General features: G+C 34.1%; 1 protein-coding gene and 1 long non-coding RNA gene across 7 annotated transcripts in view; both read right to left on the minus strand.

Annotated features, from left to right (window-relative positions):
* Positions 1-22768, minus strand: part of LOC101887148 (hormonally up-regulated neu tumor-associated kinase homolog A) — a 227935-nt gene that overhangs the window by 156846 nt on the left and 48321 nt on the right. The window lies entirely within an intron of this gene.
* LOC147838248 (uncharacterized) lies at positions 3486-6155 on the minus strand. 3 transcript variants are annotated; one of them, XR_015524213.1, is made up of 7 exons: positions 6067-6155; positions 5756-5793; positions 5432-5459; positions 5133-5192; positions 4705-4821; positions 4495-4598; positions 3486-3913 (listed from the first exon to the last, which is right to left on the minus strand). It is a non-coding gene; the product is annotated as an uncharacterized LOC147838248 (long non-coding RNA). The 3 variants fall into 3 exon arrangements; XR_015524211.1 differs by having other exon boundaries at positions 4705-5192; XR_015524212.1 differs by having other exon boundaries at positions 4705-5186; positions 5432-5793.

A 22768-nucleotide genomic window follows, 5' to 3' on the forward strand; every position in this document is an offset into this window, starting at 1 on the left:
CAACACCTTTGACTGTTAAAGTGGAAACTGGAAAAAAGCAGTTTCAGTCTACTAGAGCTTCCTCTATGTTAAGCTGCTTGGACACAATCTACATTTTACAACAGCTATAAAAATTCAAATGAATTGAATTGTCAAAAAGTGCTCTGTACAGTGGGTGACACTGGCTCTGAATTCTAAAAACACCTTTAAAATTACTTTCTACAAATGTGAAAAATAAACAAATAAATATCAAACTCTAACTTAATTTTTTATGGAGGACAAAAAATTCAGAGGCCGTGTGTAAATTCGATTGATACAATGTGAGGTCATATCTACTTTTTTAACCTGTGAACATTTCTGATTTCTGACTAAGTGTGCAATGAACTTCACACTTTTAATCACCAGCAGGGTGGATTACTGTAATGGACTCCTCAACAGCCTTCCCTAAAACACAGTCAGACAGTTGCAGCTCATCCAGAACGATCCTGACAAGATTCAACAACAAATAGAAAATCAGAGCACATCAAACCAGTCCTCAGGTCTTTACACTGCCTTCCAGTTATACATTTAGGATAGATTTTATTACTTGTTTTTGAATCACTACATGGCATAGGACCTCAACCCGTCACAGATATGCACATTGAATATAAACCTAACAGATCACTCAGATCATTAGGAGAAATTCCAAGAGTTCAGTCCCAGCAGGGTGAATGAACCATCAGCAACAATGAACCAGCTTACGGAAGTAATCTAATGTGCTCCAACATTAGGCACATTCAAAACAGAACTTAAATACACATTTGTTTATCTGTGCATTTACCCAATGAGCACTGTGAGTGTGCTACATCTGCCATGTCTACTGTAAATACATTTTTAATCTGTTTTTTTTTTGTCATCCTTTTTTATAATTATTATGTGATTGTGATTTAATATGTATTTATTTATTTAAATTTATTTATATTAATTGTTTATAATTTCTAATGTCTTGTTTATGTAAAGCACTTGGATTTACCATTGTGTATGAAATGTGCCACTGTACAGAAATAAACTTGCCTTGCCTAGTGATGTGTGAAAGAAAGTGATGCCTGATGCTCACTTCGACTGCTGTGCAACATTCTTTAGCTACAATCATTGCTGTTCTCTAGTTTTTATCACTTTTCACAAAAGTTTTCTTTTAAGTATGAAGTATATTTTCTTGCTTTGTTTTTGTTTTTTGTTAAAGTGGCTTGGTTATTTTGATCGTACAGCACAATGTAGCCACAACTAAACTCTCTTATTTTTAAGAATGATGATTTTATTTCTGGAAAAAAAAAAAATTCTTACATTTTGATTTCCACTGTTTATACAGTAGCTACAACAGATTGCTTGGCTGTGTTTACATACAGTATGTTCTCTCCTTGCTAAGGTAGTTAGTGGGTTATTTGTGGGTCAGTTTACTCTATATTGTTCCCACACAGAATTGTACAGGAAAACCACAGCTTTCCTAAGTCTATTTAAATGTGTATTCACTCTCATACTCTATATCAGACATAGTCCTTTCAGTCTTCTTAAGCTGAGACATTTCAGTGAAATAGAGACAGAGAGAATGAATTAGCGATTAAATGGGGCGCCTGAGAAACTCTAAACATTATATTTTTGTGCAGCAGAAGTTATTCTTATCGTTAGTGTTGAAAACACTCTCGCTTAATCTATTTGTAAACACATAGAGACACACAAAAAGTCTATCTGCTCTGACTGACAGTATTTCTCTACATATGTTAATGTTAATGGAGCCTTGAAGGAAAGTAGCCAGGTGGAATCTCTCAAAGAAATGAAAGATGTACATCTGATTGTCTTAGTAATCTTCCAGTTTTGTTAATGTTTTAGAATATTTGCACTACTAAATGTCCTAGAATCCTTATTGCCCTGGTATACTTTAAGCAAAACAGAAGAACGAAATTGACTCTCTAGTTTGTTCATGTTGATGTTGTTTTCCTGTTTGACCTCTATAGAATGAGAAACGAACTGAGGGTGGAAGTAAACGCACGCCAAAGAAGGCAAAGTTCCAGAACACACCCACTGATTGCATAAACACAATGCACCAATGGTAGCTAAAAGGTTTTTTGAAGTCAAAACGCAATACCACATAAGTATTGCAGAAAAAAAAAGTGCAGGATTTTGTCTGAAATGATGTCATTTTAGTTTTTTTTTTATCTAAAGTTTTGTTTTAAGTGTACCGGCGCTTTTACCGATCCTGTTAAAATTCTAAAAATTGACTGATGTTTCACATACCAGGTGATCTACAGAGCAAGTTTACAACATCTGACATTATAGTTCTGTAAAGCAGGTATCAATGCTCTAGTTTACAAATCATGCACTATGCTAAATATGTTATGAGGTTATATCATAGTTTCAAGCATAGAACAAGATTTAAAGTAATTGAATTTATTAAAAGTAAAATAGCACATATGGGGTTTAAATGACACCAGTGTTGCCATGGCTTGTTAAATTTCATTATCACTGTTTTGTAAAAAAAAATAAGTGGCAAGATTTTCCAATGAGTTATGCTGTTGTTTTATCCATCATGCTAAATTGAGTGCTACTGATGCATGCAAATATTAAAAGGTTGTTGAAAATGTCTCCATTGATATAACAGGCAGGGAAATCATTCAGGATTCATTGCCAAAAAAAAAGTTCTTGCATGGGATATCAGTTTTATTATTTTGAAACATTTGATATAATTAAGTAATATCACACGAGAATAGAAGCATGACTGTAAATGTGAGAGATTTAAATTAAAATAAAGATTACATTTTAAAAACAACTTTAAACACAGCTTAAACCACAGTTGCTGTTCTATTTTAACAACAAAAAGAGTCCCTAATAAATCTATCCACCATTGTTTTGTTTTTGTTTGTTTGTTTGTTTGTTTTTGCACTGTAAAAAATTTGACCTTAAATTCACAGTAAATTACTGGCTAATAATTGCATTACTTTCACAGTAAATTACTGTATGTAAATTCACAGTAAATTATTGTGAGGTAGTTCACAGTAATTTACTGTGGTTTTGTCACATAAAATTATTGTGAAATTACAACAATATATTGTAACTTTACAGTAGATAATAAAGTCTGTTACTGTGATTTCACAGTATTATCTTGTAGAATTAACTATATTTTACTGTGAATTTGCAAAACGATTACTGTGATTTAGCAGTAGGTTGCAGTTTAAATACCTGATTTAACTGTAAAGTTACAATTATATCCCGAATTACTGTAATTTAACAGTTTGGTGCTGTAAAATTTCAAAGCAATTTTAGGTCACACAAAAATGAAAATTCTATCTTGATTTACTCACCCTCAGGTTGTTCCAGCTCTGTTAAAAATGTTTTTTTGTTTAACACAGGAATAAAAATATCAAATAATCCTCTTTGTGTCCAAACAACCTGAGGATGCGTAAATGACGACAGAATCTTCATTTTTTGGTGATCTGAGAAGACTCTAAAATCAAAATAAAAACAAACACACATACATTTTACAGATTTATTTAACAGCTTAATGACATCTGTGTAAACATTTCAGAAAACTTTCAAAAGGTGAAGGTGAAGCCTCAAAAAATACTATAATAACATATTAATAAAAAAATCTGACATCATATGTAGCATACATATAAAAAGCAGTGCTTCAGAGTGCGCTCTCTCTCTCATTATATATATATATATATATATATATATATATATATATATATATATATATATATATATATATATATATATATATATATATATATATACACATACATGAGAGAGAGAGACAAAACTTCTTGCTAAATTAGGCAGTCGTCTATTCAAGGTCAATCATTTTCCTGATAATTTTACACACTTGCTGGTTGATGTGTCTTCTCTGCTTCTTTGACTTCGTCTGTCTCCCATCTCCAAACTGGTGCCCAAAAAGCACCTATAAGCAAGAGGGCAGACAAACAGTTAGCTTCATACAACACTACTGGGACACTACTGCTGCACTAGAGAGCAAAATTACTGTTAGCTCAGTTTGAACATGCTGACAATACTGTAGCTCAGTCAAAGTGCAATCATTTAAACAAAAACATCTGAAAAACATTTCCATCACAAAAACACAATCAAGAACAGTCCAACAACAAATAGTGGTTTTAAATGACCTAGGCAGAGCATTTTAAAACAGTTAATTTGATTTACATCTTCCGTTTACAGACTATAATCTAATGCTGGGTTCACACTTATTGCAAAGTTAACACATGCATCACAGCACTTGCTCTTGAATACTAGCAGGATGTTTCTTGCATCAAGCTAATTTTTTATGATTTAAATATTAGGAAAATTTTGCAAAAAAAAAACTTGATTGAAGTGATACAGCACTTGTGTTGTATTCATTTCAATCAAGTTTTTTGCAAATATTCCAAATATTTTTCAACGTTTTTTGAGTTTCACTTAATTTGTGCTGCCCAGTAAAAATTTCCCACTATTTATGCATTTTCAATGACTTGTATGTAATCCACTCACCTGAATAGGTAACTTCACATATGATATAAGAGCCCCATCCTTTTAAAGACAGCTTCCCCTCTGGTCTCCAGCACAGACAAACAATTTGTGTCTGCAACACGGCCCTTTATAACAAGGGGACAAGGGGAGTCATGACTTGTGCTCCTTTACATTCCTTGTTTAACCCCCCCAAAACAAGCCCTCAGTTACAATATTTATTGTAGACATTACCTTAAATTCCAGAGTGCAAAAGGCATCTTCAGCATACTTCAGTTTCAGACCAGATCCAAAGTCAGTTGTGAAATCCAGGTGAGGTCGCATGACCACTCGACCCTCCAAGGAATAAGACTAAAAGGGGGAAAGAAGGACTAAATTAGAGGTGTTTGTGAATAATTAAATTTGTTTGTAGAAACAAAGTTGACATTCCATGCTCTGCCTATTAAAAACCAAGCAAACAAACACACATGCCCAGTAAAATTGCTCATAAAAATAAAAACTATAGTTTAAAAAAATCTTTGTCTAATATTTACTACTACTGGAGGTACTGGTGGAACTTCTGGAAGAAGAAAAAGAGTTTGTACAAGAAACTGCTCACAACAAATCTGTGAAAAACCTGACATTTAAAAATCTAATAAAAATGAGGAAGGCATCAACATTACCTTTAATAATCAAGCGAGGGTTGATTGGTAGCATCAGTGTTTCAACATCAATGGCTGTGGCTGCAAAAAAATATGAATATAATAAGATTAGAATAAGACTCAACCTAACACGCACACACATACACACACATACTCTCTCTCTCTCTCTCTCTCTCTCTCTCTCTCTCTCTCTCTCTATATATATATATATATATATATATATATATATATATATATATATATATATATATATATATATATAGGTTTATATTGTGATAATGAATTTAGGTTATATTTGTGTGCTCAGAATTTACACTCACCTCACACTTAAGCTATTATCAGGTACACCTGAACACCAAAAAATAAAATCTACAGTTAGTGACAATATACAATTAGTTCTCATTAGTAAATGTTAGCAATGCATTAACACCAGTGAGAAATATACAATATGTACTGTGTTAGTGTTAGTTTAAAAGAATACAACTGAATTGTATTATAAGCCTCATTTAATAAAACAGTTAAGACTTGTTTCATAATGAGTTTAGTTTATTTAACTAACTTAACGTTAACGTTACAGTGAACAAAATTAACGTACATGATGGTGACTAACCGTAACGTTAACTTAAGTGAAGGTCAGAGCTTACCCTAACTTTAGTCATTTCACCTTCACTTCAGTCTTGTACTGAAACAGAAAATGCAGTTAACAAGAAGTTAATTAAAGAAAATTCCTTTTCTTTTTTCAGGAACTAACGTTAACGTTATGCTAATACCTCAGAAAACACTACAATCACCATCTGGCGTCGTTAATGTCTTGCTTTAAAAAAAGGCGCGCTTAAACCCTGTCCGTGCGAGTACAACTAAAGTACTCGGTAAATTCCTGTTAAATGACATGCAGTATACAGAAATATACATACAACAATCATTTAACGGACAAAAGTCATATTTTAACACTTACCGAGGATGAATCCGTTGGGTGAAGAGACGACTCAGGCGTTGTCTGAGGTGATGGCGCTTGTTTGCGGTCGAGTCGAGTCAGTTCTGTTCAATGAATCGGCTCCTTTAAGTGAACAGTAAAGAGTCGAATTCGCCTGAAAACGATTCCATTTTGTATAATATTGTAAGACGCAGACATATAATTCATATATATATATAACATATATAACATATTTCATCATATTGCTTGGTTTGTGTACTGCTTGTACATGAATTGCTTGTTGATGACTTCGAGCTCATGAACACGTCTGATAAAATATCTGAATCTGATTCAATGTCACACGAGTCCTGAACCGAAGCAGTGCAAGAGTAATATATTGATTGAAATATAAAGTTAATTATTTTCTTCGCCATTCAAAATATTACATATCTCTGACTTCAACAATAAGAATAAAGTTCGTTTGGAGTGTATTGAGAATTATTATTTTTTCCTCCCAGGATTCATTTTGCATTAAGCTGCATCAAGCTGTAATGGTGGATGAGAAGGCACATAATATTATAAATATTGCTTGTAATATGTAATGAAATAAAGTTTTAACACTTTTTCATGCGAGAATGTAGTTCTTCAAAACTCAAATCTGTGGACTGTTAGTAAAGATTGTGTGTAATTTTAAGTGTGTTTTGCCGGTAGCGGAGATCTATGATCTCCAGGCGGTAACGGCGCTCATTACTCATGTATCCGCCGAGAGGCGCCTGTCTTCAGGCTAGACATTGGGACAATTACCCCGTCTTCGATGGCTCTATATGCGTCCGAAAATGAAGTTTTAACTGTTTTTCATGCTAGAATGTAGTTGTTTAAAACTCTAATCTGTGGTTTATTTATATAGATAAAAAATAATAATTTATATATATATATATATTTAATTCTGAGATTAGTGACCTCCAGGCGATGACAGGTGCCCAATACTCATGAAACCATCTAAAGCAGACATTTACCCTGACATTAAAATAATTGTTGGCTGTTTAACAGTCTTTGGTTTCATTAATTAATTACTTTTTATTCCAGTTTATTATGTTTTGGCTAAGCACACAGTTATGTTCATTAAATATTATTTCCTATTCTATGCTAACTGTATAAAATTAAATAAAGGTGCAGTACAACCAAAAATATGTTGGTAACCAAATCGTTTTGGGGGCTATAACATTCTGTTATTATCTGTTAAAAGTTAATTTGTATTAATTTCTACGTTGAGTTTAAAAAAGGCTTGAATTTCTATAACTAACGTGCAAAAGATATAGTCCTTTTCACAGTAATTTGCTGTAATCATGCTACCTGCCGTAATTTCACAATAAAATTATGAATACAACATATTACTGTGAATTTTTCAGTTAAATACTGTGAAGGGATACTAATGTAATTTACTGTTAAAAATTACAGTAACTTGTTGTGAAAACCTGGAAATTTTTTACAGTGTGTTTTTTCCATCCTTGCAGGTTTGTTTTTAAATTAAATGTATATATTCTTTTAATATTCCTACATTTAAAAGTTGCAAATTAAAACAATAATCAAATACCATCATTTCAGCCGTTGTAAATACAGTGGCTTTATTTTATTAAGCCATTTCTTGTTCAGTAAAAGTGGACATTTCTGATTAACTTGAGGACCAATAGTCTGGTCTTCGATTTTGGTTTAGGTGGCCTTGACTACAACTGACTACTAGAATCTACAGTACAAAAGCAGTAAGTTTTATAACTACCTCTGGAAAAGATTGAAAATGGACAAGTTGGAAATATTTTTCAGGCTCCTTTCACACCTGTATTTATAGCATTGTCTATTTAAGATTGAATAAAACAATAACTCAACATTTTACCAGATGTAAACAAGGCATTATTTGTTCTCTGCACACTACTATTTTCATGACACTTTGTTAAGAAGTTCTACAATGGAAACATATCTGATTGGACTGCTAAAAAACAGAGGAAAGGTTTTTTTTATATGCAAACTCTACATCAACACACACATACAGAGTGGCAGACGCACACAATCCTGTTTTGGAACTGTGCAAAGCCTGCATTTCCCTTTTTATGATTTTAATTGCATCCGTAGGGAAAAGACTTCTTTTGACACGTTAGTGTTTCTATTCTAAACCAGAGAGAGGTGGCATTTGTTAATGGCACAATGCCTGTGTTACCAAGTTTATACATCAAAATAACCAGGCAGATTATAAAGTGCAGCAGTGACCACATAAAGACACCAGAAATGTGCAGTAAAGAGAGGCCTATTATGGATTTCATTAGAAAAAAAAGGCATGGACCCACTGACTCACAGAGAAGACAGAAATGTGAGGAGCTCAATGGCACGAACAGTTTTTATCAGTCTTTGATAAAGACACTGTTTTTTATAATGTTAACAGCTTTACTATGAAGTGGTAAGAGAGTCAGATTTAGAGTTTGTACTGTAAGTGCAAAATGAATTAATATTCATAACAATAGAGTGTTGATCAGTACATGCATTTTAGTACCGTTTTAGATAAGAAAGAAGATCATTTAATAGAGATAAATCACTAACGTACATGTTTAACAGTTCATACATTCAGTCACCGTTTTCTTTTTCTTTGCTTTGTTGGTTCAGTTCTCTAAGTGTGAAAAATACAAGTTGTTTGGAGAAAATAGTGAACCTAGGAAAAATATAACAGGGAAAAAGCAGATGACATTTGCTCAGCTATAGACAAGTTCTGAGTAAAGCTCATAGTATTATGTCAGATGATTCACATCCTATGCACCACGAGTTTTATCTTCTCCCTTCTGGTATTTGATACAGAACTGCACAAATCGGTTCACACTTTCATTTATCCCCTCAGCTGTAAAGTTTTAAAATTTAGGGTAGATTTGTATTGTACAATGTGTTGTTGTGCATTATGTGTAATATGCTTGTATGCTGCAACCAAATTGTCTTCAGTAAATTAATAAAGACTTACTGACTGATATATACAGTAGTTGAAGACAATATTTTTAGCTTTCCTGTAAAATGTTTTTAAAATATTTACCAAGTGCTGTTTGACAGGACTTTTTTTAAAACATTTTTAAACAAACTAGTTCTAATTTCCAATAACTAATTCCTTTATGTTTGCCATGTATTCAGTACATACTGTAATATTACTGTAAGATACTAGTATATACCTTGAAGTAAAAATGTAAAGGCTTAACTGGGTAATAATTAAGTTAATTAGGCAAGTCATTGGACAACAGTGCATTGTTATCTAGTCATTGTAATCTAGCCAAAAAAATTAAAAATGAAAAGTTCAAGGGGGTTAATAATATAACCTGAGCAGTTTTTAATTTTTAGGAATTCCTTGACAATTCCCATTAATTTCTAAAAAGTACATTATAATACTTCCAATATTAATTAGTAATTAGATTTCATACAAAATATTCTTATTGGCTAACTAACAATATAATGAGGGAAAAATCATTAATGTTTTTCAGGTGTGCTTTAAAAATGAATTATTTTTCAAAGTTTGACAAAGACTGAACACATTATACATTTTTAATGCAGTGTAATGCTTTCCCCATTCTTTTAAAATAATTTTTTTAAATGTATTAACATTTTCTGAAAAACGTTTTTGTGTGTGTTAAAGGGGTGGTCCACTATATCATATTTTAAACTTTAGTTGATGTGTAATGTAGATGTGTGAACATAAACAACATCACTGAATGTAAGACGCTCAAAGTTCAATGCAAAGGGAGACATTGGCTTTTGCAGAGTCAGCTAAAAAAAAAAAAACATCCGGGCCAGTGAGATCACAAATGCTTCAGGTTATGTGCATTCACCACGTGCACACACCCTGCACAGCGAAGAGGCGCTGTAATGTAGCAGAGAAAGCAAAAATGCCATCAAACACTGCTATTTCCACAAAGCTTGTTCTGTTTCTGTATTTGGGCTACTAAATGATATGACACAGAGACAAGTGCTTACAATTGAACTTTAATTATGTTCCAGAGCATTATAAAAAATATATAGCTTTAGCATTAAACAAAGAAAAACTTCCAGAATCTCTCCCAGTTTAGTGCTGGATTCAGTTATAAACTTCTCCAACCAATAAAGCTGTGGATTGTGAGGCACAAACTGTTACTATTTTTATTTGTTAAAACTGATCGATTACATGCACAGCTTCCAGCATTAACGATATGTTGTAGCGAGGGCATAAATGTCACGATTACCAGCAATCATATTCCATAAGATCGCTGGATTGCACTAACAATAACCATGGACTACAAATCTGCCATTTATGGACTACATTTTCATACATGCACTCCGGTCACACTCACACATGCTTCCTCATCTAGACTGATTACTCGCACCACCTGAGGATTGTCAGAGTCTGATTGCACACACTATTTAAGCCACACACTCACCTATTCACTTTGCAGAGTCTTGTTTACAGTAAGTAGCACTACAAGGCGTTTCCTAGTCTTGTTATTCTGTGTACCGACCTTAGCCTTGTTAGCCTCCCTGTCTTAGTCTGCCGCCTGCTATACGACCTCTTGCACGTTACTCCGACTACGATTCTGGATTGTCCTCACATACAGGTCTGTACCTGTTGACCTTTGCTTGCCTGACTACTGATTAAACCTGCATATTTGGATCCTACCTCAGTTGTTTGTCACTTCCCATGGTTACAATAAACAAGGATATAAACAATGAGAAATGCTGTCCTGTACCGCTAACAATTTAGCTACAAATTCAAAACCGCTGTAAACACCCTGTAAGCACAGTGTCTCTCTATGCAGCTGCTCTCTACATCTCAAATAACGAACTCGCAAAACATATGTGAAAGTTTCATATTAGTTTCACATGCTTATTCTGAATATATGTGAAAGACACTTGTCAGATTTTATTTTAGAGAGCAGGCGTGAGGCTCAGCTGTGTCCATGTCATTTCGATTCAGGCACAAACTGACATGGCTAACAGCTACTCTGAATGAGAAGCTGCGTCCCAAATGGCACACTATGCACTCATGCACTATGTACTTATGCACTTACACACTCAACAGGATAGTATATGTATGTAGTGGTGTCCCAAATGGCACACTAATGTTTTTTTACTAAGCGGAAATTCAAACCGTTTCCCTGATGACGTTTGACTGTTGCCAAATCAGTGAAATAAACAACAGAATAATCAAATAATACCTGCACTGAGTATTGCCGCATTCACCATCTGGAGGCGCTATAATCACTCTCGTAGGAGAATTTTGCTTTCACCATCCAAAATAAATAAAGTTATTCAACATGTGCGTCCGCCTCTTCCGCTACGTAAGCAAACCTGCGTCGTTGAGTGCGTGAAGTGTCCATCATTACACTGATATGTCCTGTTATGTGGAGCCGATCCGCGAATCACAGCACATTATGTTAGCTGACTAATCAGAGCCTCTTGAGGGCGGGCCTTTCAGACGAACTAGGAAATATGACAGTTGTTTTCATGTTAGCTGAGTAGCTGCACATAACCAAAGTAAGATATATGAACTAATAACGTGATTTTCTACAAATTGAGCATGAGCACACATTGTTTGCATCTCATAAACACAACTAAGCCTTAAAAATACACTGTGGACATCCCATTTAAATGGTATAACTGCATGTTAGCAAAATTAATACAAATATGTCACATTAATTCCATAATAAGTTTCATGAAAAAAAATCCAGTCTTTATACTTCAAAATGTCATGTTGCTTAATTTTGTGTCATTTACAAGCAACTCCTGAGTCAAACATGTAAATAGTCAGTGCAGTAGGTGTTGTGTGTGTGCGCATGTCAGAGGGTGTGAAAGCCATTACGTGGTTAATTGCGGCTGCTCTTGTATCAGCCTCCTGTAGAGCTGTAGTGTGTCACCACTGTCGCTGCCTCTGATGACTTTACCATGAGACCACACACACACACACACACACACACACACACACACACACACACACACACACACACACACACACACACACACACACACACACACACACACACACACACCATAATCTTGATCACTTCCATTCTAGAAGGAAATGAGCATCAGGGTTTTTGGTGCAGGACTGAAGGTGCAGATGAAGTTCAAAAGCTGTCAGATCGTCCAGAAAACTCACCCTTCTCCAACTAAACCAGATTAAAGCCCAGAAATGACATCACTCGGCCAGAAATGCTTTCAAAATCACTTTTTCTTTTTAACTTTCATTCTTTTTGTCATCTGCAAATCATCTACAATTACCCTCAATGCACCCACCAGATTACCATTATCACTATTACAACATTACCGTCTGCTGCCTGGAGACAGAACCAATCCTCCAGCATGCAGACGGATCCAGCACGCACACACACCAACAGAGGAAAAGGAGTTCGGGAAATTCACTCCAGCATCAGTCCTCATTTATATCATGTTTTCCTCTAATTTGATCGGCTTCAGATTTCATATGTACAGTAGTTTATTTACATAATAGTAAATTACTGTACATATATAGTGACATGGTGGCTCAGTGGTTAGCACTGTCGCCTCACAGCAAGAGGGTCGCTGGTTTGAGTCCCAGCTGGGTCTTTTAACATTTCTGTGTGGAGTTTACATGTTCTCCCCATGTTTGCGTGAGTTTCCTCCGGGTGCTCCGGTTTCCACCACAGTTTAAAGATATGAGCTATAGGTGAATTGAATATAGTCCGTATGTGTGTGAGTCCGTATGGATGTTTCCCAGTATTGGGTTGCAGCTAGACGGGCATCTGCTGTGTAAAATATATGCTGGATAAGTTGGCGGTTCATTCAGCTGTGGCAACACCTGATGAATAAAAGGATAGGCGGAATTAAAATGAATTATTAAATTATATATATGTTCAAGAAATAGAATTGAAATTAAGCAAAAAAATTCAAAGGATGTTTGATAAACTACTTAAATAAATGATTTTTACCTCCTGAAAAGTGGTCATTAAAGTGTAGAAATACTTACTTAAGATGTTTGATTAGAAAATATCAGCAGAGTGAAACAAATTAAAATGATTATTTGTCATTTTGGGGAACCACTCTTCTGTGATACTTAATGAATTAACTTTGAGTGTGCTTTTGAAAAAACTATAATAGTTTTTCATTTATTCGTTCATTTTCCTTTGGCTCAGTCTCTATTTTCAAAAGTCGCCACAGCTGAATGAACTGCCAACTATTCCAGCTTGTTTTACGCAGTGGATGCCCTTACAGCCACAACCCATGCAACATGCAAGCTGCTTACAGAATTGCTAACTGGCCCAGCTGGGACTCAAACCAGCGACCTTCTTCCTGAGAGGTGACACCACTAACCACTGAGCCACCCCATAATTAATTTATTTTCCAGTAAAAAAAAAAAAAAAAAGTTAAATAAGAGCCATTCTGTACTTGGAAACAATGTTTGAATGATAGAGTATTTCTTTCTTTGTTTATCTAGGTTTTACCAAGGTGTCAGCAATAAGTTTTTTTTTTTTTTTTAATAATTTTTTTTTGCCACAGGTGTCAAAGACAGTTCCTGGAGGGCCACAACTCTGCACAGTTTAGTTCCGACCCTGCTTCAATTGAAACTAAACTGTGCAGAGCTGCGGCCCTCCAGGAACTGACCATACATCTATGGTTTACATAAAGACCTTTAAGTATATACATTTATAAAGCGGTAAAACATTATTTAACATATATGTTGATATTTGGCTTTTTATTTGCAATTGCATTCAGTATGTTTTAACAAAAAATAGAAATATTAAAATTCAATAAAAATGTATTCAATATTGAAATATTAAGCAAAATGATCCCACACACAAAATACATTAGATTTTTTTTTCAGCCTAGCTGTGCAAACTGATATTTTAACATTAATTTACTTAATTACCATTTACTTCAACTTAATGTTTAATTTTTTTTTGTGTGTGTGTATATATATATATATATATATATATATATATATATATATATATATATATATATATATTTATATATATATATATATATATATAATCTTAATTGGCAATAACGGTTCATGGACACTTTTAACATCGTGTGCTGTTGTGTACCAAATCGTGTATTTTAGTACCACTGAACTTGCACCAATAAGCCACTAAACTGACTAAGTGTAAAATAGTTACTTTTCCTCATGAGATTAAGCTATTTTCTTATTCTAACAAACCATATACATCGATAGAAGGCCTATTATTTATTCAGCTTATCTTTTAAAAATGTACCACTTAAAAAAAAAATTACCATACACCAGACCCCTAAATATAACAAAACACAACCCAATAGAAAAAGGTACGGTCTCTTTTTTATTATTTGTTATTAGATAAGGTTAATTCAGACACTGAGAAAATTAGCAAAGTGTGGGAGAAAGAACTTAGTATAGAGATATCAGATGAGTCATGGGAAGAGTATCTTTCCAAAATTCATGATTGTTCTATCAACACAAGACATAGACTGATTCTATTTAAAGTTAATCCACAGACTTTATTATTCAAAAGTAAAATTACATAAGATTTTCCCACATATATCCTTATTGTGCAATAAATGTAAAAACTTAGAAGGTACACTGACACACTCATTCTGGTCATGACATAAAATAAGTTTATTTTGGCAGAATGTTATATTGTTATGTCTGAAGTACACAGGATTGATCTGTCACCACATTTGGATACACCTCAGAAATTGAGGTAAACATATATCACAGGCAGTATCTTTGTGTATGACATTAGCAAAGTAAATAATTTTACAAAATTGGAAGTCAGATCGCTTGCCTGTCTTTGAAATCTGGATTTGGAGCTTAAGTTGTGTGTTGCTCATGGAAGAAATGCGATATGGGGTGGCAAACCAAATAAACATTTTTAAAAATCTGGAACTTTATTATGGTTTACATCTGTAATGCTGACTTGTAACTCATATAGGTTTGGCATTTTCAGAGTTGTGGAGCCTACATATTTCTCTGTAAATTATGTTGTGTCCAAATGCAAATCAAATTTTATATTTTTACAATTGTTAAGAAAAACACAAAAACAAAAGTAGACCAAAAAACTTGAATAAAAAAAATCTTAATTTGCAATTATGGTTCATGGGGAACTTTTAAAATCCCCAAAATTTTCCATTGTAATGTGATTATTTAGATTATTAAATTCTTTTATTAGTATTAATAGAACAAAATGGTTATAAAAAGTTGTTTGAGAAAAGAACCTAAAGACAGCATCACAATAATATTAAAAAAGGGTCCAGAAAAGAAAATCATGACATACTGATGTAATATTCTACAAAATATGTATTTGATCCGCTTTAGATTTTAAACTCCATCCCAGGCCAGTTAGTCCAACAGAGATGACAGTTCAAAGTTCATCTTATTGGTTGGCTATTTATGACACCGTCTGCAGGCATCTAAACTATAGCCTCCCTGTAAAGTCAGCAGCTCAGAAATGTTTAGAGATTTTCCATTGTGTGTGCGTACGACTGCTCTCTTGCCTTCAATAAAGCAAACCCTGCAGCTTGACTATATTCACACAGGCCATATAACATACTTCACAGTCACAGACACAAGCAGATACTTTACAGAGAACAGACTTTACAACTGGTATTAAGCCATGTAGATGTAGATGTGGGAGACATTCATCTCTTTTGGCCACGTTTGACCATATTCCTGATTTCCTTGAGGAAAGGGTTTAAAAGGAGGTTTATTTAGGGACCCCTTTAGTTCTTACGGTGTAATATTGCAAAATAATCTTGCACAAGTTGTGGTAGTTCTCCTCTCAAAGAACTACACCAAACGCTAAGGCAAAAATTTTAAATTGTACATGACATTCCCAAACTACAAGTCAACATTTAAAGTGGTTTAAAAAATGTTTTTGAAAAAATTGTCCTGAGACAAGATTGAGAGCTACAATAATTTTAGGACAACTTTGATGCATCACTTAAAATGCTGACTACTGTATACAGTATGTGACACTGGATCCCAATAAAAATCCTTTGTTGCACAGGTGTAATTTTGACAATAGCCAAAAATGCATTGTATGGGTCAAAATTCTAGATTTTAAAGATCATGCTGTATAAATACATGTAAATTTTCTACTGCACATATATCAAAACGCATTTATTTAAGCAGAAAAATGCATTGCTAAGAACTTAATTTGGACAACTTTAATGATGATTTTATCAGATTTCAGATGTTTTGACCCCCTGATTCCAAAATTTTCCAAATAACTAGTATCTCAGTGAATATTTCCCTATTCTAACACACTATACACATAAAATTATCTATTATGCTTTCATATGATTTTAAAATGCACCAATTTTTAAAAAAAATTTTACACTTACAGTACATCAACCATTACAGCAGAAAAAAATGACAATTTTTGTGGTCCTGGGCCACATTTAAGTTTTAAATTCTGTGAAAAAGAAAAAATATATATACATTTTGGGTGGTAATTAAAATCGGGTTGCCGTCAGAACCCAACTCCAGGTCGACATCAGTGTCCCACTTCGGACAAATGTTAGATTTTGGTCACTTTCCAACACAACCTAAAAACAACCAAATATCAACTTCAAATGATGCTATAGCTTCACTGTAAAAAAACAAAAAGAAAAAAGTTGACTCAACATAAAATTAAGGCAGCTTCAAGAAATTTTTCAGTTGACTCAACTTTTAACCCAAGTACAGCACTTGACTCAATTGAATTTGAGTAAACAGGTTGCCTTAAAATTTTAAGTTGAGTCAACTTTTCTTTTTTTTTGATGTTGTATGGATGTTACCACTATGACATCTATCAGATGTTGGATTTTGGTTGCCATACCTGACAAATAAATGTCATTTGACGTCAATATGATGTTGGTTTAAGATGTTGGCTCGACGTTGGATTTTGGACGCTTTTCAACACAACTAAAAATTAACCAAATACAATCTTTGAATTTTTCACAACCTAAATCTAAGCTAATATTAACGTCTCATGATGTTGTGTGCCTGTTGGGAGGCATCACACATTAATATTGTATATTTACGGAAACAATATAAAAGAAAAAACCCAAACATATTGCTCTGATCTGATCCACTGTTGTCCACTTTTATGGTGCTTTTTTGTGTGCTTTTTTAAAACCTTGACAGTTATTTCACAGACTTCATTTAACACTCATTCAAAACATTTTAGACTCATTCAGCTCTGAAACAATGTGAGGGATACATTTTTCGACTTAATTATTCCCTAATCTGATGATGTGATTTTAAATGATCTCTTAACTAAAACTAAACTAAAGATCAGACATACTGACCATCCAGAAATAGCCTTTTTTAAGTCATCCAGACACAGTGTGTGCATATGTGTGTGTGTGTTCTCATCCTGTCTCTCCAATATTTGTTATTTAGTCTGTGGCTTTGAAAAATCCACACACACTCACCCTCACTGCACTGCACACACACACAACATTCATACAGCTCTGCAGGGCTTTGTGGGCCAGTTTATACCCAACTTTGTCCAGATAAAGAGGAGAAAGAGGCCTGACTGAGGGGCAAACAGGCTGTTTCATTCTTTTAGTCAGGACAATTTACAACTCTGAACTATTTTCATACATGACTTTCAAAAGTAGTCACGCCTTTCAATATGTGACAGTGCAAAACAAAATTAAAGTGAGTGCGGAGAATTGATTTTGGATTGATCTCTCTTGCTTCATATTGTAATCCCAATTGAATCCTAAAACATGACGAATCAAAAATGTGGATCAGAATGCAAAGAAAAGACTTGATCATTTAATCTGTGATCTTAATTCTGCTTATTTTGAAACGATGTGGTAAATTAATCATTATCAAAAATAGGTAATTACATAAATAAATGAATAGGCCGTACAATTGCTAGACTAACTGAAAAGCTTTTACAGTAAAACAAAGTAAGATCTGATTGACATTTTGGTCCTGATTTTATGATTAGCATGATTATGTTTCCATGTTTTTGCAAATGTTTGATTTCTCTATGGGTTGAAAGCTTTCCGTAGAATGTGGCTTTTGGTTTAGGGTATTTTTGAATCCAACGCTAGTGAAAAAAAAAATATCCCAAACATTTTAACAGTCTGCCTTCAAACGCAACCTCATGTTCCTTTCGGCCTTTTTTTAAAAACCGCCTACATTTAATGAAGTTTCAGATGAAGGAGATCCCTTTTGTGCTTGTTGGATTGAACAACAGTTTCCTGGTTCAAAAGTGCCAGGCGAAGGAAATGCTTTCCAATCATTAAATCCTAAAGCAAAATGTAAATCTCAGATTTTTATAAACTCTGTAAAATAGTAATAAGAAGGCTGATTATGCAAAATATATTTTGATTGAACATATACTAATGCAATAGATAGATTAGTGTAGATATTCCAGAATATTATGCTACTGGAAAATATTTTTGTCCAGTACATTGCACACTAAGGTTTAATACATGTACAGTAAATGAATGAATTGCTGCCAATTCAAGAGTCTATTTGTAAATACGTGAGAGATAGTGGTGCCTGGCTCCCCCTAGTGTTTTCATCTGAAAGTTATCTTCACATGAACAGACAGTCAAAATCTGGTCCTCAAGCATCTAAGCTAATCTGTTCATATATAAACTATATGGCCAAAAGAAAGTTCATATTACATGAGCCTATGTATTTGTTTACCTACAGTAGAGATGATGTAGAATAATTATGACATATTACTCAATGAGAGGTCACCACAGCGTAATGAACCACCAACTTATCCACAATATGTTTTACATAATGGATGCCCTTCCAGCTGCAACCCAGTATTGTGAAACATCCATAAACACTCGTTCACACACACATACACTACAGCCAATTTTCATTCATTCATTCATTCATTTTCTTTTCGGCTAAGTCCCTTTATTAATCTGGGGTCGCCACAGCGGAATAAACTGCCAATTTATCCAGCACGTTTTTTTGCAGTGGACGCCTTTCCATTCACAACCCATCTCTGGGAAACATCCATACACACTCATTTACACTCATACACAATGGACAATTTAGCTCAACCAATTCACCTGTTCTGCATCTTTTTGGACTGTGGGGGAAACAGGGGCACCCGTAGGAAACATACGCCAACACGGGGAGAACATGCTTACTCTACACATAAACGCCAACTGAGCCAGCTGGGACTCGAACAGGCGACCTTCTTTTTGTGAGGCAACACTGCTAACCCATGAGTCACAGTATCGCCCTAACAGACATAACACAAAGATTGTGTTTATGTTTGTGTGGCCTATCAAATTATAATTATAATAAAAATACTACTAATAATAATCATTTCCTTACTTTACAAATTGCATTTTACTATACAATAATATTATATTTCGGTCAGGGCTTCTTCAAGTTGAACCACATTTTAATTTTGGCAGTTTTGGTCCACTGGCATTATATGTGAGCACATGTAACCTGCTCTGCTGTAATGGGTGATGTGGTTTTTTGCATCGAAGGGTGCAGCACTGAATGATCCTGTGATGTGCAGAGCGTTCTTTCATGCTTAAACACACACGCTTAACTGCTACAGTGAAAAGATCAGTGTCAGGTTAAAATGATGAAAAATCTATAATGATAATAGCCTTTTATTTTGATGGATTGTTCGGGTTAAAGATCCGTTTAAGAGTATTTGATGTTTTTTTAAGAATACAGGTAATATTGTAATTTTCATAATAGTTTCTCAAAAATATTTTTCAGTTTCAGCCTGTATATGACTGTTTTTTTTTTTTTTTTTATGAAACGGCAAAAAATAATATATTTTCGTCATTATTTCAAGTTGGACACATTTGGACTATTTTTTCAGTTTCAATGTCATCGATCTCAAAACTCAGGATAGCAAAGTCCACTAAAGGAGGTCAAATGTTTTAATTTATGGCCCCTAAACTCTGGAATAGCCTTCCTCATAATGTCTGAGGCTCAGATGCTCTCTCTCAATTCAAAACTAGACTAAAGACCTATATTTTTAGTAAAGCATACACACAATCCATCACATAACAGCATAATGCATGAGTGTGCTCGATGCAGGTGAGTGGGCCTGACTGTCAGGTTATGGGGCAGTGGAGTGTCCGCATTGATCTCGTGGGCCAGCCTGTACACCCGTCGGTGGCCTACTTACACCGGCAGCTTCTCCACGATGAACGTCCAGTGTTCTCCAGCACCTGGCTCCTAGACTGCAGCTCTGCACAAGAAGTTTGGCCAGAGGAGAAATGGTCTTGCTTAACTGAGTCTGGTTTCTCAAGATTTTTTTCCTTCACTTTTGTCAATTGGTGATGTTTTTCGGCACTGGCTTGCTTTGTCTGGGACTGATGGAGCTGGGTATCGATGGATTTGCTCTTCAGTGTTTAGACTTTCAGCAGTGAAAATTAAACCACACTGAACTGAACTACACTGAACTTCAACTCTGAAAACTGGACTAACATGGTTTCAATTTCAATTTACTAGAACTTAAATGTTAAGCTGCTTTGACACAATCTACATTGTAAGAGCGCAATAGAAATAAAGATGAATTGAATTAAATGTGTATTTGATAGTGTTTTGTCATTTCTCCAAGTTAAACCAAACTGGAATTTTAATGAAATAAATAAAATAAATAAAAATATATGGATATTTTAGTATGTTTTAGTTTGATGATAGTTTAAACAGTGAAAGGGACACAAAAGTACTATATTTCTACCATTATTGCAGGGAAAACTGTACTTTGCACCAGCCCTAGTGAGCATTGGGTTCTACAACAGGTTGTTTTTACAAGCAATTGCTTTCTGTGTGCAGATGCACACACAACAGCTAACACCACATCATTTGAGCAAAACTTCAGCCGCTGAAGTGTGTGTGTTAGTGAAGCACATCTCCTGATGACTCTTCCACCAGATTTGCTCACACACGTGATATCTCCATCACATTGATAGAAAAGCCTGTTGGTGTTCGGGAGTGAGCTGGAAAGAAGGGAAAGCGAGCACTCCAGTAAAGTTTCCTCCCAGTGGGGAAAGCCGATCTGCTAAACTCTGACTCCATACATGTCAAAGTCACCGACTGTAGCAGTTAAGCGTGTGTGTTTGAGCGTGAAAGAACGGTCTGCACATCACAGGATCTGATCGACGGCGCAGGAACGGCAGCTTTTCAACGCTGCACACTTCGATGCAAAAATCCACATCACCCATTACAGCAAAGCAGGTTACATGTGCTCACATATAATGCCAGACAAGAGCAGAACTGAGGCGTGAAACTAGATTAACAGACACACATCTACCAATATGCAAATGAACGCACACCTCAAAAACACACACACACGATGCTATCAAAACAGTGAATGTATAAACTATTGCCTTCATGAATAAAATCAAATACATCTGATAATATTGTTTCAAATAATTTCTTTACTCTTTGAAATAATGACAGATTTAGTATTACATTTGGTGTGAATTATTAATGAGCAATAAACCCTTAGAATTTATTAATCTGGGTTCTTATTTCTTATCCATTAACATTTATTTTTTATATGAATGTATTTTTGTTGTATATAAAAAAAGATATGCATAATTTTAACATTTCATTTAATAATTAATTAATTTAATAAAACATTTAAAAGAACTATTTTTAAATTTACTTTAAGTGCATTTCATATTTCATATATTATACATACAAACAAAACTGTGTATAAACTATCAAATTAATCTGGGTTCATATTTATTTCTTATACACTATTTATTTTACATTAATACATTTTTTGTATATAACGTTCAGTAATGAAGTTTGCACTGCACGCTCGCAGTTTTAACATTTTTGCTGTGTTAATCTAATTAATAATATTATTTTAAAAGGTCATGATTCGCACTTATAAAGTAATTGCTTTGTATAGCTTTATTTTACATTCTTAGGGGATACAAAACAGACATTTCAGCACAATGCCTTCCTTAGGGTGTGACAATCTTTTCACTCCACCCTTATATCAAAAAGCCTCTACAGCAATATTTATCAAATTGTAGAGTGTCCTCTGCTTGTGGCTGTATGTGGGCGGAGTAATACAGAGGTGAAGGGTGAAGAGGCTGGTCGAGTGCTGTTACTGGCAGAATATTGCACGGCTATCAGCCAATCAGACTAAAGAACCAGACGGAACTGTTGTAAAAAAACTATATATAACCTATTATATATATGTTAATCAGGGTTCATATTTATTTCGTATACATTACTACTTATTTTACATCAATACATTTGTGTGGTTGTACAGTTGAAGTCAGAACTATTAGCCCCCCTTTGAATTTGGATTTCTTTTTTAAATATTTCTCAAATGGTGAGTAACAGAGCAAGAAAATTTTTACAGTATGTTTGATAATATTTTTTCTTCTGGAGAAAGTCTTATTTGTTTTATTTCAGCTAGATAAAAGCAGTTTTTATGCTTTAAAAAAAACTTTAAAAATATATATTTTTTTGATAGTCTACAGAACAAACCATCTTTATAATAACTTATAATAACAATAACTTGCCTAATTACCCTAATCTGCATGGTTAACCTGGTTAACCTAGTTAAGCCTTTCAATGTCACTTTTAGCTGTATAGAAGTGTCTTGAAAAATATCTAGTAAAATATTATTTACTGTCATCATGGCAAAGATAAAATAAATCAGTTATTAGAAATTAGTTATTAAAACTATTATGTTTAGAAATGTGATGAAAAAAATCTTTCCTTCATTTAACAGAAATAGGGGGAAAAAATAAAACAGGAGGGCTAATA

Source organism: Danio rerio, chromosome 23 (assembly GCF_052040795.2).
Source record: "Danio rerio strain M-AB ecotype USA chromosome 23, GRCz13ab, whole genome shotgun sequence".
Lineage (NCBI taxonomy): Eukaryota > Metazoa > Chordata > Actinopteri > Cypriniformes > Danionidae > Danio > Danio rerio.